The sequence below is a fragment of the Pygocentrus nattereri genome, chromosome 1 (assembly GCF_015220715.1).
Source record: "Pygocentrus nattereri isolate fPygNat1 chromosome 1, fPygNat1.pri, whole genome shotgun sequence".
In the NCBI taxonomy this organism is placed as follows: domain Eukaryota; kingdom Metazoa; phylum Chordata; class Actinopteri; order Characiformes; family Serrasalmidae; genus Pygocentrus; species Pygocentrus nattereri.
Window position 1 is genome coordinate 41,375,171 of NC_051211.1, and position 13,347 is coordinate 41,388,517.

Below are 13,347 nucleotides of genomic sequence, written 5' to 3' on the forward strand. Positions count from 1 at the left end.
CCTGTCTCTGAACTTGATTCAGTATGCTGGGATCTAATGCATCTCTTTTTTTCCTCACTCACTACTCACTTCTTTCTGCTCTCTTTTATTGCTTTTCATTTTCTATGGCTGAAAATTCATTTTAGAGTTTTTGAATATCTTACTAATACTAAGGCATATCAAATAGAACCATTAGTAAGACACACAGGTGCTGTTCAGCTGAGCAGAAAGCCATGCGTAGCTCCTACCTTTCTGTGTCTGGCTTTCAAAACTTCTTCATTACTGAAACTCAGTTTGCTTCCAATGACTCTGTTAAATGAGCAGTTAATTTAGATGTGACAGCTGGGTTGAATTCCAGGAAGATGCTAAAATACAGTCATTATTTCCACTGAGCACAACATTAGCAGCAGTGGTCCATCTCACACAGGACTGACAGAGGGTTTTTATTTGATAACATTTGTTTCTGTATTGTGTATTTTGTATTGTGTCTGTTTATTAGTGGCTCATGGAAATACAACTTGTTACTGATATTGACATCATTGTAACATAATCGCTGCTGTCAGAAGAAAACCTTGTATCTCCAAAATGGTAACTTTACAGGAGAAGGAAAAAACATATTTCACTTTAAATGTAAGTTAATGGAACCAGACGTCTTTCCAAGTAATTCTGAGATATTTCTTTTGGACCATTCGTCATGAAATTTACAAACAATGTACAGAACAACAGGTATTTTCAAATTATCTCAAAACCTCAAAAACAATAAAAATGGAGATACAAGGTTTTCTTCCAACAGCAACGATACATATACACACACATTCATCTAATACATATGTACCATATATACTAACATATATTTTGGTGAGCAGTGGATGATTTTGATATGAATGGAATTAAGATCCAGAATTCATCATATTTTAATTTGATTATCTTATATATCGTTGCTGTCCAAAGAAAAACTAGTATCTTCAAAATAGTAACTTTACAGGAGAGGGCAAAAACGCTCTTTACTTTCAATGTAGGTTAATGGAAAGAGATTTTATTCAAATCAATTTTAGCGCATTTCCATTGGTCCAATTATCACGAAGTACTCATACAATGTAAAGGATAGCTGCAGTGCAGAAAATGATGCAGAAATTGACAAAAATGGAGATATATGTTTTTCATTGGACAGAGTCGATATTTTAAGTGGAGCTTAAGTCTCAAGGCAATATCAAAATTATAAATGCATAAACATGTGATTACAGTAAATCATTTGCCATTCAAAACATCTAAAAGTACCTTTTAACAGATACAAACCTCAGTTCCAGTAATACTTGCATTGTTTTTTCATTGCTTGTTGTAGATGTGTGCTCATTCTGCAATTGATGGCTTCAGCATCATAAAAAAAAGCATTCAGGGAAAGCTTGGTCCTTTATGAGCAAAGATAGGTTGATGACTCCAAACATTGAACGGTAGTGTAAAAAATCATAATACTCACAAACACAATGACTCACACACATGCATGCAGAATTTTTCCTTTTATATATATATATATATTTATATATATATATTTATATAAACATTTCTGCATGACTGATGACTGAAGCTACCCACTTTTACAATGTAAACCATTCTCAAGTCATAACATTAGAAAATATTCATTTCTATCTGTAACGTGGAGCGATGAGGCGGACGCATGTTTGGAGGTAAGTGACTTTTATTAAGGGCAAATCCAGGGTCATGGTCAAAACGGTCCAGGGTCAAAGAGCCAATACGGACAGATCGGGGTTCAGACATGGCAAACAAACATAGACCAATACATTCATACAAAGACCGGCAAACACTAAGGGCAAACACAGGGCTTAAATAACAAAGGGTAACGAGGGACAGGTGAACACAACCAGGGGCTGAGCAACCAAACAGGGGGCAGGACTTAAAACAAAACAAACGCACATGGATAAACCAAGACAAAAAGGCACATGGAGTGGGAGGGGCCAATCGTGACACTATCACTTTATGTACATAAATTGTTTGAAAATTGGAAACATTTTAGCAATGAGATTTTCAAAATGTATGGACAGATGAAAGCAGTGAAAGCATTGCTCATGGGACTAAACACTACACTCATATTGTTACAGAATTTACTGAATGGGTGAAACAGTAAGCAACTTACAAAATGCAATTGGCTTGACAACAAGCCCCCAGACATCCAGAGGTCATTACTGGAAAACTATGCCAAGCTAATGTGCACTAGACATGAATTAATGATGTCCATTTTCACCAGGAACTCCTCTATAATATTTATAATTAGAATGCTTTCAATGCTAAATCCTATCAACAAGATGAAATAACAAAGTTCTCCTCAGTGTGAAGGACATTGTTAATGATGTCGGGGTGAGATGCTGGTTAAGAGCGATGTTAACACATATAGTATGTTTGTCCTAAACCAGGTCATGAGGCAAAAATTAGCCTCAGCAGGGAGCGAACAGTTCTCATGAACATTTCGCTTCATTTAGCATGCAGAGCAATAGTACTGCGTAAACAATGCCTCTAATTCCACGCTTACATAAGCCAGGCCTTACTGCAGCGCTTGTTCTCCTAGCCACCTTGCTGTGCGTGTGGTACAAATGGGTCAGCAGCAGTAGAGATAAGCAAGCTTGCCAGCATCTGTGTTATGGCCTTCAGATGTTTAGCTGGCTTCTCTGTGGAGCCGCGTTCAGAGGCTTCTCTGTTAGTAGGGATCGCCAGAGATGTTTGTAGAATTGCCCCCGGATAGCGAACATCTTCCCCAGAGAGGGCTGGTGAGGCTGCGATCACGAACGGCCCCGTGTGACCGTCTGATCGGAGCAGAGAGGATATTTTCCTTCAAAAGCCTGGCTTAAGGAGCTGGTGGTGAATGCAGCACACACAGGTCATACTCACGTGCAGGAGAGAGCTTAATGTCACTGCTAAGGAGACACTGTAAACAGTTTTACATGGGGAAGTGGGGTAATGTCATTATTGCTGGAGTTTCTCAGTGATTTTAGTCTTGTCTGAATACACAATCTCAGTCATTTTTATGGGCTGTTCATAAAGATTCTGACTCCTTTTACCTGGAGTATTAACATATATAACCTGGGATAAGAAATAACCCCAGGTTATATTAATCTTATACAAATTGCAATGTCAGTAAATATTATATTTAAGTGGAAAAGGAGTTTTTGCTGTTTTTGGCCCACATATAGCTGATATATTCCTAACTTTGATGTCTGACTCAATGTAAAATGACAGAACAAATGCATAATTTTATGCAGCAATGTTTTCAAAGGATATGTTTGAGTGTTTACTTAAAATCATATCTTAAAATCTGAACTTGGTGGAGGTTTTTGGGCTTATACATCTTCACATTTGATTTCACATAAGCAGGTTCAGCTGTATACGTTGAATACCCAAGTGGCTACATGTAGGTATGCTATTAAATGAGCAAGAAAACACTAAAGGCTCTGTGTAGATACATGTTTGTGTCACACTGACCTTATGTACTATGCATGAGTGTGACCAGCAAGAACTCTGCCCTTTGTCTCTTGAGGGGAAAATATTTTTCACCTCTTGCAGAAGTGCGTATAGCAACATTTCAAACAGGGCCTTTTAGAGCTTTTAGAGAGAACATGAAGTGATGTAATTCTGTCTTGTTATTGCCATTCTGTATGGTTTTGTCCTTAACTGCCAAAAACAAAGTCCAACAGAATGTAGTTTGGTCTGACTGTGGGATCAGGTAATATGTGGCAGTATCACATATGACTGTCTGAGCAAAATATTGTTGACATTTTTACAAAATGTCCCCGTGATAGATTTGCTTTTTCTTTAGAATTTTCTTCATAGGTCACTTACAGCACTCATGACTTGCAACTGAAGTGCCATTTTTCAGAATCAACTTAGAAAACTGTATTCAAGCCTTTGACTCTTGCTGTATCTTGAGAGGTTGTTCCTTTCAATCATGCTGCTACCTAAAAATACGTGACACATAGAAAAACATTCATACATAATTCAAACATTTTTATGTTACAGCACCTTCCAAAAATATTGGCACCCCTGAAAAACTTGAGAAATAAATATGGAAGGTAAAAAAATCTTTATTGTTTATCCTTTTGATCTTTTATGCAAAATCTGAACAAAAATCTAACCTTTATTTGAAATACAATGATTTAAAGAAAAAAATACATCTTATCCTGAAATAGATATTTTTCACTAATGTACATGAGCCACAGTTGTTGGCACTCCTAGAAATTCTTATGAATGAAATCTAAATGATGTATATTCCCATTCATATTGTATATTTTTAAGTTCACCTGAGCGATTAAGAGCACTTAAAGGGTCAGCTATGGCTTCCTGTTTCCCTGTAGAATATATATGAAATGAAACACAAGCCAAATTCCCTCAGCCATCCATCACTATAAAATACCAGAAAATACAACAACAGCAAGGTTGCTAAGCATCACAAATCAGGAAATGTCTACAAGAAAATATCAACACAGTTCATTTTCACGATTACGGCAATAATTAAGAAATGTAAAGCAACTGGAATCTGCTGGGAAGAGGATGCATGTATAAATTGACCCCATACAAAGTGAGGAGGCTGGTTCAAGTAGTCAAAGAACCTCCAAGGATCACAGATGGGAAACTGCAGACATTAGTTTGGTCTTTGGATCAGAATGTCTACCAAACTACAATCAGACGCCACAACATAGTCACAAGTAGTTTGGGTGAATTGCCAGAAGAAAGCCTCTGCTGTCAAGGACCAACAACATCAACCACAAGATATTACAAGAACTTTCAGTGTAATCATGTTTTATGGTCAGATGAGATGAAAATAAACACCAGAGGTGGGTGTGGTGCAGCCACAAAGATAGCCATGCAGAAAGGTATCCTGACTATGAAGTATGGTGGTGGATCTGTGATGTAATTTTATGATATTTTGGAGCTTTTCTTTCAAAGGCCTCAGGCAGCTTGTTTGGATACATGGTATCATGGACTCTTTCAAGTACCAGCAGATATTAAATCAAAACCTGACTGCTTCTGCCAGGAAGCTTAAACTGGGCTGTGGTTGGATCTTCTAGCTGGACAATAATCCAAAGCACACCTCAAAATTAATGAAAAAAGTGATTCACTGACCTCTGAATTAAGATTTTGATATGGCCATCCAATTTCCCTGACCTAAAACCTAAGAGATGACCTGAAAAGGAGAGTCCACCTTGGAAGCTGGAACACAGAATCTGAAGGATCTGGAGAGATGTTCTCAAATCCCTTGGCATCATAGGGCAAGACTCAAAAAGGAGCTATGCAATGAAAAGGTCCCAATAACTGTGGCAAAAAAATAAACAAATAATCAAGATAAGATTTACATTTTTTGTTTTAATCAATGTAGTTCATAAATGTTAAATTTTTGTTATTTTGGTTTTGCAATGGGATGTCTAGCAAGCTCATATACATTGAATGACTAAAGGTATGTGGAGACCTGACCATCATCAAGGCCCACCTGAAAAAGATGTTATTCAGCATTAATGGTGCCTTCACAGATAGGCAAGTCACCCATGCCGTGTGCACTAATGTACCCACATACCATCACAGTGCTGGCTTTTAAACTGTGTGCTAATAACAAGCCGAGTGGTCCCTCATCTCTTTAGCCCAGAGCACACAGCATCCATTGTTTCCAAAAAAAAAAAAAAATGTTGATCGGTCAGACCACAAGACACTTTTCCACTTCGCCTCAGTCGATCTTAAATAAGCTTGGGCCCAGAGAAGGCGGCAGCGTTTCTGAATCCTGTTTCTGAATCCTGTTTTTCTATGTGGATACACTGACGAACTGTGTTCACAAAACTGTGTTTTTGGAAATGTTCCTGAGCCCATGGGGTTGCACTTATCAGTTTATCAGGGCCGTTTATAAGAGGTGATTTGCACTACAGAATTGTGTCTGTTTTTAAATCAGTGCCACATGAGGGCCCAAAGATCAGGGCCAGCCAATATTGGTTTTCAGCCTTTTTCCTTGCACATAGAGTTTGAATGTTTGTAAGGTAGAAGATGAAATTCCCAAGTTCTTTGCTATTTTAAATGTTATTCTTAAATTGTTGCACATTCGCTAACACAATTTTTCAGAAAGCAGTGAACCCCTCCTCATCTTTACTTCTGAAAGACACATCCTCTCTGTGATGCTCTTTTTATACCCAGTCATGTTACTGACCTGTTGCCAGAGGCAAATGTCCCAACCACTGTCTTACATCACCTCTTCTTTTGACAACGCTCTGTTGTTCCCAAGACAGTCGAGAGATATAATCCCTCCAACGTGTCCTGGGTCTTCCCCGGGGTATCCTCCCCGTCGAGCATGTCTGGAACACCTCCCTAGGGAGGCGTCCAGAGGCCATTTCTCAAATTTACGTACATTCTTCAAATTTCTCAGTTTCAACATTTGATATGTTGTCTCTGTACTATTTTCAAGTAAATATAGGGTTTGCATGATTTGCACATGATTGCATTCTGTTTTTGTTTACACTTTGTGCAGCATCCCTTTTTTAGAAATGGGGTTGTATATATTTCAATACTATATCGTTGCTGTCCAATGAAAAAACAACTTTACAGTAGAAGGCAAAAACACTTTTACCTTTCAATGTGAGTCAATGTAAAGAGACTTTGTTCCAAGTGATTTTAAAGTATTTCTATTGGTCCATGCATGATGAAATTTTTACACAATGTAAAGGACATCTGGTGTGTTGAAATGTAGAAAACAAAAAAATGGAAATACATGGTTTTTATTGGACAGCAAAGATATATATAACAGGTTTGTGCTGTTTTAAGAGCCAGGAAAATGATGGCAGGGCACAGTTACCATTAATAAATGAACAAGTTTCCACAGAGCAACCTGAGTAATAGCACAAAAGATAAATGGATCAATTTTCCCCTCATTTTTGTTCCCATTTAGTCTTACCATTTTTGATATATAAGTGATAAGATAATGAGGCAGGGAGGAGGGACAGTAATAGAAATAGTACCCTAATTAGCTCATGCGCTCTGAATGCTAATATCAGTGCATAGTGATGTGGAACGGCTGGGCAAGAACCCTTCATCAATGGAGCGGCTGTGTAAAGGCACCGGGTGGCCTCTCCAAAACAAAAGGGAGCTCATCTCCATCCTCTCCTTCAGCTTCACTCACTGCTTAGAGGCAAACATCATGGCGTTTGGCCCGGTTTCAAAAACAGGCTCGTGAAAGCTCTTCCTAACCATTGAATGTTGCATGGTAGTTAATTGGATGGGATCGTAAAATTGCCATTTCATTTTATACGGTCAAAATAAAGCATAATAAACAGCATGCAAATTATTATGCTATGGTGTTACTATACAGCATTTAGCCTTTGTTTGCCTGAATGTGGGCACCCTGGTATCTTCTAAACCATCAATGAACAGAATGACTATTGTCCAATGATAGCATTTCATGTGATTGGTAAAAGCTCTGAGCACATGCAGGGCCTTGTTCCGTTCACAGTAACATCTGCAGTGCCTCTTTGCTCATGCCAAACCTCAGTAAAGCTCAAAACATTAAACTCAATGTCCTCTTATCATCATCATCATCATCATCACTTTTATTTATATAGCGCCTTTCCCATGCTCAAGGACGCTTTGCAATCTAAGAACATCAACACATTAAACAACAACACATTAAATAAAAGGACAATGATGGTAAACATTTAAGTAGAAATGGAACAACGATAACACAGTGAAAACAAATAAGTCTTTAACAGAGTTTTGAATGAAGACAGAGAGGTTTCATCCCGAATAGACTGTGGGTGAGTATTCCATAACTTGGGAGCAACTACATTAAATGATCAACCACCCATAGAAACCAATTTAAATCTAGGTACATGAAGAAGGCCTAGATTTTGTGATCTCAAAGTATGGGATGGGACATATAGATGAAGAAGCTCTGCCAAGTATTGAGGAGCCAGACTGTGCAGAACTTTATTTGTTACAAGAAGAACTTTGTACTTAATACGGAATGTAATTGGCAACCAGCGAAGACTCTGAAGGACAGGGTGAGGTGGTCATTCTTTTTTGAAGAGGTGGCGATCCTAGCAGTGGCATTTTGAACATATTGTAACTTAGTGAGCGTTTTCACAGGGAGGCCAGAAAAGAGAACATTGCAGTGGTCCAGCCATGATGTTATACTGTACTCCTATAACTTCCCATTCCCTTAGGCAAATATCATAATTTTTTTAAATAAAAAAAAGATTGATAAAGCATGTAAACATATTTCATAATGTACCATACACTCTCCAGTTCATGTGATCTTCATATGGAAATTCAGCTGAAAAACACTTTTAAGCTCATTGTTTATATGAAAAATGCATTTACATGCGGCCAAAAACCCCCCCAAAAAACTATAAAATATTTTTGACATATTTGGGCATATTAGTATTTGATCATCAGCTAAACAATATGTTATGTAATTGATCACTCCTTTAAGCAGAATTGTCTGAACTGTGCAATGTTTGAGAGCTTCTTGCATCTTCAGCCCCTTTCATATACCTCCACAGTTTTTCAAAGGCATTCAGATCTTTGGACTAGGCCTTTCCACAACCCTACATTTTTTTCCTTTTGAGCCATTACTTGGTGGATTTACTTGTATGTTTGGGGTCATTCTCCTGTAGGAAGGTCTACTTCTTCAGCTTCAGTGTTACAGCAGATGGCCTCACATTCTTCTCAAGCACGTTCTGGTGTGAAAGAGATTTCTTAGTCAATTCTTTGACTCCAAGTTGGCCAGGCCCCGAGGCAGCAGTCACAGCAAACCATAACATTTCCAAATCATTATTTAAGGCTGGAACACTGGCAAATTGATTTGTGCTTGCCAAGATTTCACATCTTAGATCTGGAAATATGAGATTAATTATTTAAAAATTTCTTGCTTTCAATTTTGAATTTGTCATATATTTGATCATTTTATGCCCATAATTTTATTCCCAATTAGTCAGGAAATCTTAAAATTGAATAATTTACTGGTATAACAAGCTATATTAGATAGAGTACCAATTGTGCAATTCTCTTTTACTTTCAAGATTCAGCAACACTCAAGCCCAATTGCTTGATTTAAGAAGCACACATAAGACATTAAAAAACATTCCTTTATTTAATGGCAATGCTGTGCTTCTCTGTATATTTGCACTGTCTTTCAATCATTTGTTGTCGTGCACCTGTGCCTGAATGGCAAGCTAGGACATCCATTTTTCCTTTGGTTTCCTCTTCTGAGGTTTTCTCATTCTTTCTCATACTTTCATTCATTCAGAAATATTTTTCTTTCTTATGTTCAAACAGTATAACCTTTTTTGTTCTTCAGTGGTCCAGTGTCATCTCTCGCTCAGTCTCTGTCTCTTTCTCACTCTCTGCATTCCAGCTGTCAATAAATGTTGATGGAAATTTCACTTGCAGTCCTGGTTGTGAATTCAATGAAATCAGTTTCCTGTTTAAAGATGTATGCTCTGCGTTTTTTTTTTCTGGTTTTATATTAAATACAATAATTTTATATTAAATGTATAGGTTTAGGCCTACTCATTTCAAGACGAGCCATCTTGTTTCACATAACAGCATAATTATATTATTAATCATCACATAATCATCAATACAATCAGGCAATTTACAAATGAGTGATTCACTGTCTTCTTCCCTGGCCTTAATTTTTCTCGTGTGCTAAAATTAAGAAGGCAAAAAATACACATATAGAAAACTATTTGCTTATGTTCACTGTATTTCACTTATTACTGTGCAATAGTCTGATCTCAAGTAATCTGATCTAAAATCCAGCATTTTCTACCTTTGAACACTCATCAAGGCCTACGTATTTGCTACATGGACAGTTCCACTAGTATTAATTCATTTTCTCCTCAAATTCAGTGTTTAGTTAGCTAGTCTTTTTTGCAGTGTATGAGGTTCTTCTGATCAAATGATTTCTTTGACAAACATTGCTTCTGGTACTACTGGCCTGTCTATAGCACACTGTTCTAGAAGTCCTTGCCTAGATATTCATTAGGAAACTATAATCTTGCCCTGATGTTCCTTTTAGACAGCAAAGGCTTCCTCTTGGTGCACCTTCCATGTAGGTCACAGTTGTGCAGTTTTGTTCTAAAGGTAGATGCATGCACTTTGACATCCACAGCTACTTGAATATCCTGTAAAAATTTTAATTTTAAAGACTTCTTTTGCATCTTATGGTCTTTTTATAGGGTTCAGTTTGCTGCGGTGGCCTGGCCTTGACAGGTCGGCAGTGGTTTTAAATCTTCTCTACTTGTAGATGTTATTCCAGAGAGTGGAAGAATTGATTTTAATATTTTGGGAACACTTAAACTCCTTCCCAGATTCATAGGCATCTATAATCTTCTTTTAGGCTTTCTTTCTTTATACTTTCTTTCTCAGAGAGCTCTTTTGATGTAGGCATGATGATACCCAAACTCCAATAACTAAGAGCGAACCAGACCACACATCTGAGATGTAAATAAGACAGGTTTCTCCAAGATATTCTCATTAGCACCTGATTGGCTGCACCTGACTTCAATGTTACACATTTGAAGAAGTGTTATATGTAATGGTGTACTTACTTTTTCCATATCAGGAAGCTGCATTTCTGTTTCTGTTTATTTCAGTTATATAAAGGATGACAAAAATGGTGTTACTTGTTAAACTGTATCAGCTTTTTCTATCAACATTGTTTAAATGTAGACCAGATATCTGTATGTCTGAATATGCTGGGCTGTACTTATGTCCTCATATGACTGTATATCTGCCTTTTCAGCCTACAGCACATTAACCCTGCAAATTCATGCTGAAGTTTTTAACTTTATAAGGACAGTTTCAGCCCAGATTGCTTTACAAATGAGGCTATCAGAACAGAGGTCATTTGCATATTGTTTTTACATTGTTTTTAAAGGTACAGTAACAAAAACAACCTGATTCATTCTAAAGGATATAGGGGAGGTTTGAAAATGGCATGTAGGACTCTTTTTGGTCCACAAATGCCATAAGAAAATACAAAACAAATATAGGATATGAGCCCTATAGTATCATTCAGTATCTGTGTGAGACCATGTTCAGCAGCGCAGGGTCACAAGAGACTGGCAGTTATCCTCAGTACTCAGTATGCTGTGCATTAAACAGACAGATCAGAGCCCTCTGTGGTTACATAAAGCACCCCTCTGCTGACTGCTGGGGCTTGTCAGTGCGATCTAATTCACTGAGACACAGGCCTATTGATTATGCCCGTGCACTAGCACAAACCTATTCCCTTCGTGCAATCAAACTGCGCTCAGCGTGTGGCACACAAAAAGAGGTAAACGATCACTGATGTGACAAAGGGGACGCTGTGTGTGCATATGAGTGCGAAGGGTAAAGTATTACTGTGGGCACCCAGAAAACCACATAAGGTGTGAGTAACTATTGGCTGGATCCTTGAGTCCATGGGTCAATAAGAAAATCAATTTCATCTCTGGAGAGTTTGAATAAAAATAGGACATTTTCTTATCAGCCGTTTACCAAGTCGAGGGTGTCGGGGTCGCCCAGGCAGCAAAACCTCTATGATGGCTGCAGTGTGACATTTATATATCCATTAGTGCTTGGTCTTCCTCTTCCCCCCGGTGTCCGGCTGCGGCCGGGGACACGCCGAGCTTATCGGCAGCCCGGGAGCTGTCGGCAGGAGGAGTCTATTTTCAGCTTTATCTTGAAATGAGGCCTTGCAAAAACATGGGCCTGGAGCACTCGCTCCTGCAGATAAGCAAGACACAGAGACAGTAGACCATGTATACGGACAGGGTGGGACTGACAGCTTCTCTTGCCACCTGATTTGGTCTCTGTGGCAGCTTCCTGGTCTGGTCAGTGGATGTCCATGTGCTTGGGCAGGCCCGGGGGTTACTGCTCTGGTAACTGTAAGTATAACCTGAAGGTTGTCTGCATCAATGACAACTATCGGCAGGGAAGTTGCACTGTGGCCTGTGGCACTGGGGCTTAATAAGACTCATGGATAGCTATGATTAAATAATAATATATTTTAGCAGTTAGCCTATATTACTTCTTGGTTGAGACATTGCAATAGTGAGTAAGCAAGCAAATTACATTGCCAGTTTTATCTTTGAAGATCTTTCCATTAATTGTTTTTGAATTGGTGCCCCATAAGACTGGCTTTACATGGTGAAACTTCAGTTGCTTGAAACCTACATGAAACTAAATTGCATTTGAGTTGTATAATGTAAAGTATCCTGCAACTCATTTGAAACTCGCAACAGTTGCAAGTGTCTCAATAGTATGAAACAAGTTTCATGAAACAGCTAATAAAAATGCCAGTAATGCAACACATGATCACATTGAATGACACCTGTTCAAATCATCGATTTCACAGAATCAATGAACAATAAAACTAACCATAAGAAGGTTTACTGGGCGAATGAAAAGAACCCCCCCTTCTCCCTGTTCTTAACACAAAATTTTCTGTAATAGCTAGTTTCTTTATCTCCTCTCTTGATGCACCCTAATTTTACACAGAGCTCAGATTAATTTGGGATCCAAAGGATGAAAATTATTATAAAATAAGAGACTAATATGTAGTCTTCATTGGATGAGTGAGGAATTGAGTACACTATACCTGTAATGGCTACTTAAACATTCATTTTCAAAGGCTTAACTTATAAATGTCAGATAAAAATCTCAAATATAAAGTAAGGAGCTCTAGACAGATAAATACATGACAGATATATAGATACAGAAAAAAGAATGGCAATGACAGTTGGAAAAAATAAATGAGGATAATAAAAAATGCTGCTAGTGTGTAAAAATATATAAAATATTTTTAGAAATGTCTTTATAGCAAGAATGATATGGTTCAAAAACTGCAGCTTGCTAATTTGGTTAACTTTTAGAGTAACTGAATGTATTTCTAAATGGAAAATGTAAAGCAACTTTGTTTTTGACTTGCTTCGTGTAACGGTCATGTTGAAGTTTCACTGTTTAAAGCCAAGCTACAACACTGATCTGCCTCCACACTAATATACAACATGCAAACAAACACAAACACCACATATAAGACCAGCAATACAACTAATGGGTTTGCTAAGGCTGCGTGCTCTTGAGAATTGCACAGGAATGAAAACCCTGAAGGCAGCTGGTGCTGTTGCCTGAATAGCAGCCCTAAAGATGAATAAGGTCACCTCACCTGAGTACAGCAGTAGAAAACATACAGATACAAGCACATATATGCACACAAACTAAACCCTAACCATGAATTCTCCTTTGTATAAAAAATTTGTCTCTGACAATGTAAACAGCAGACCCATTCAGATAGAGTAGCAGAGGCTTTATGACTGCCTCATTCTGTCTTGGCACACATTA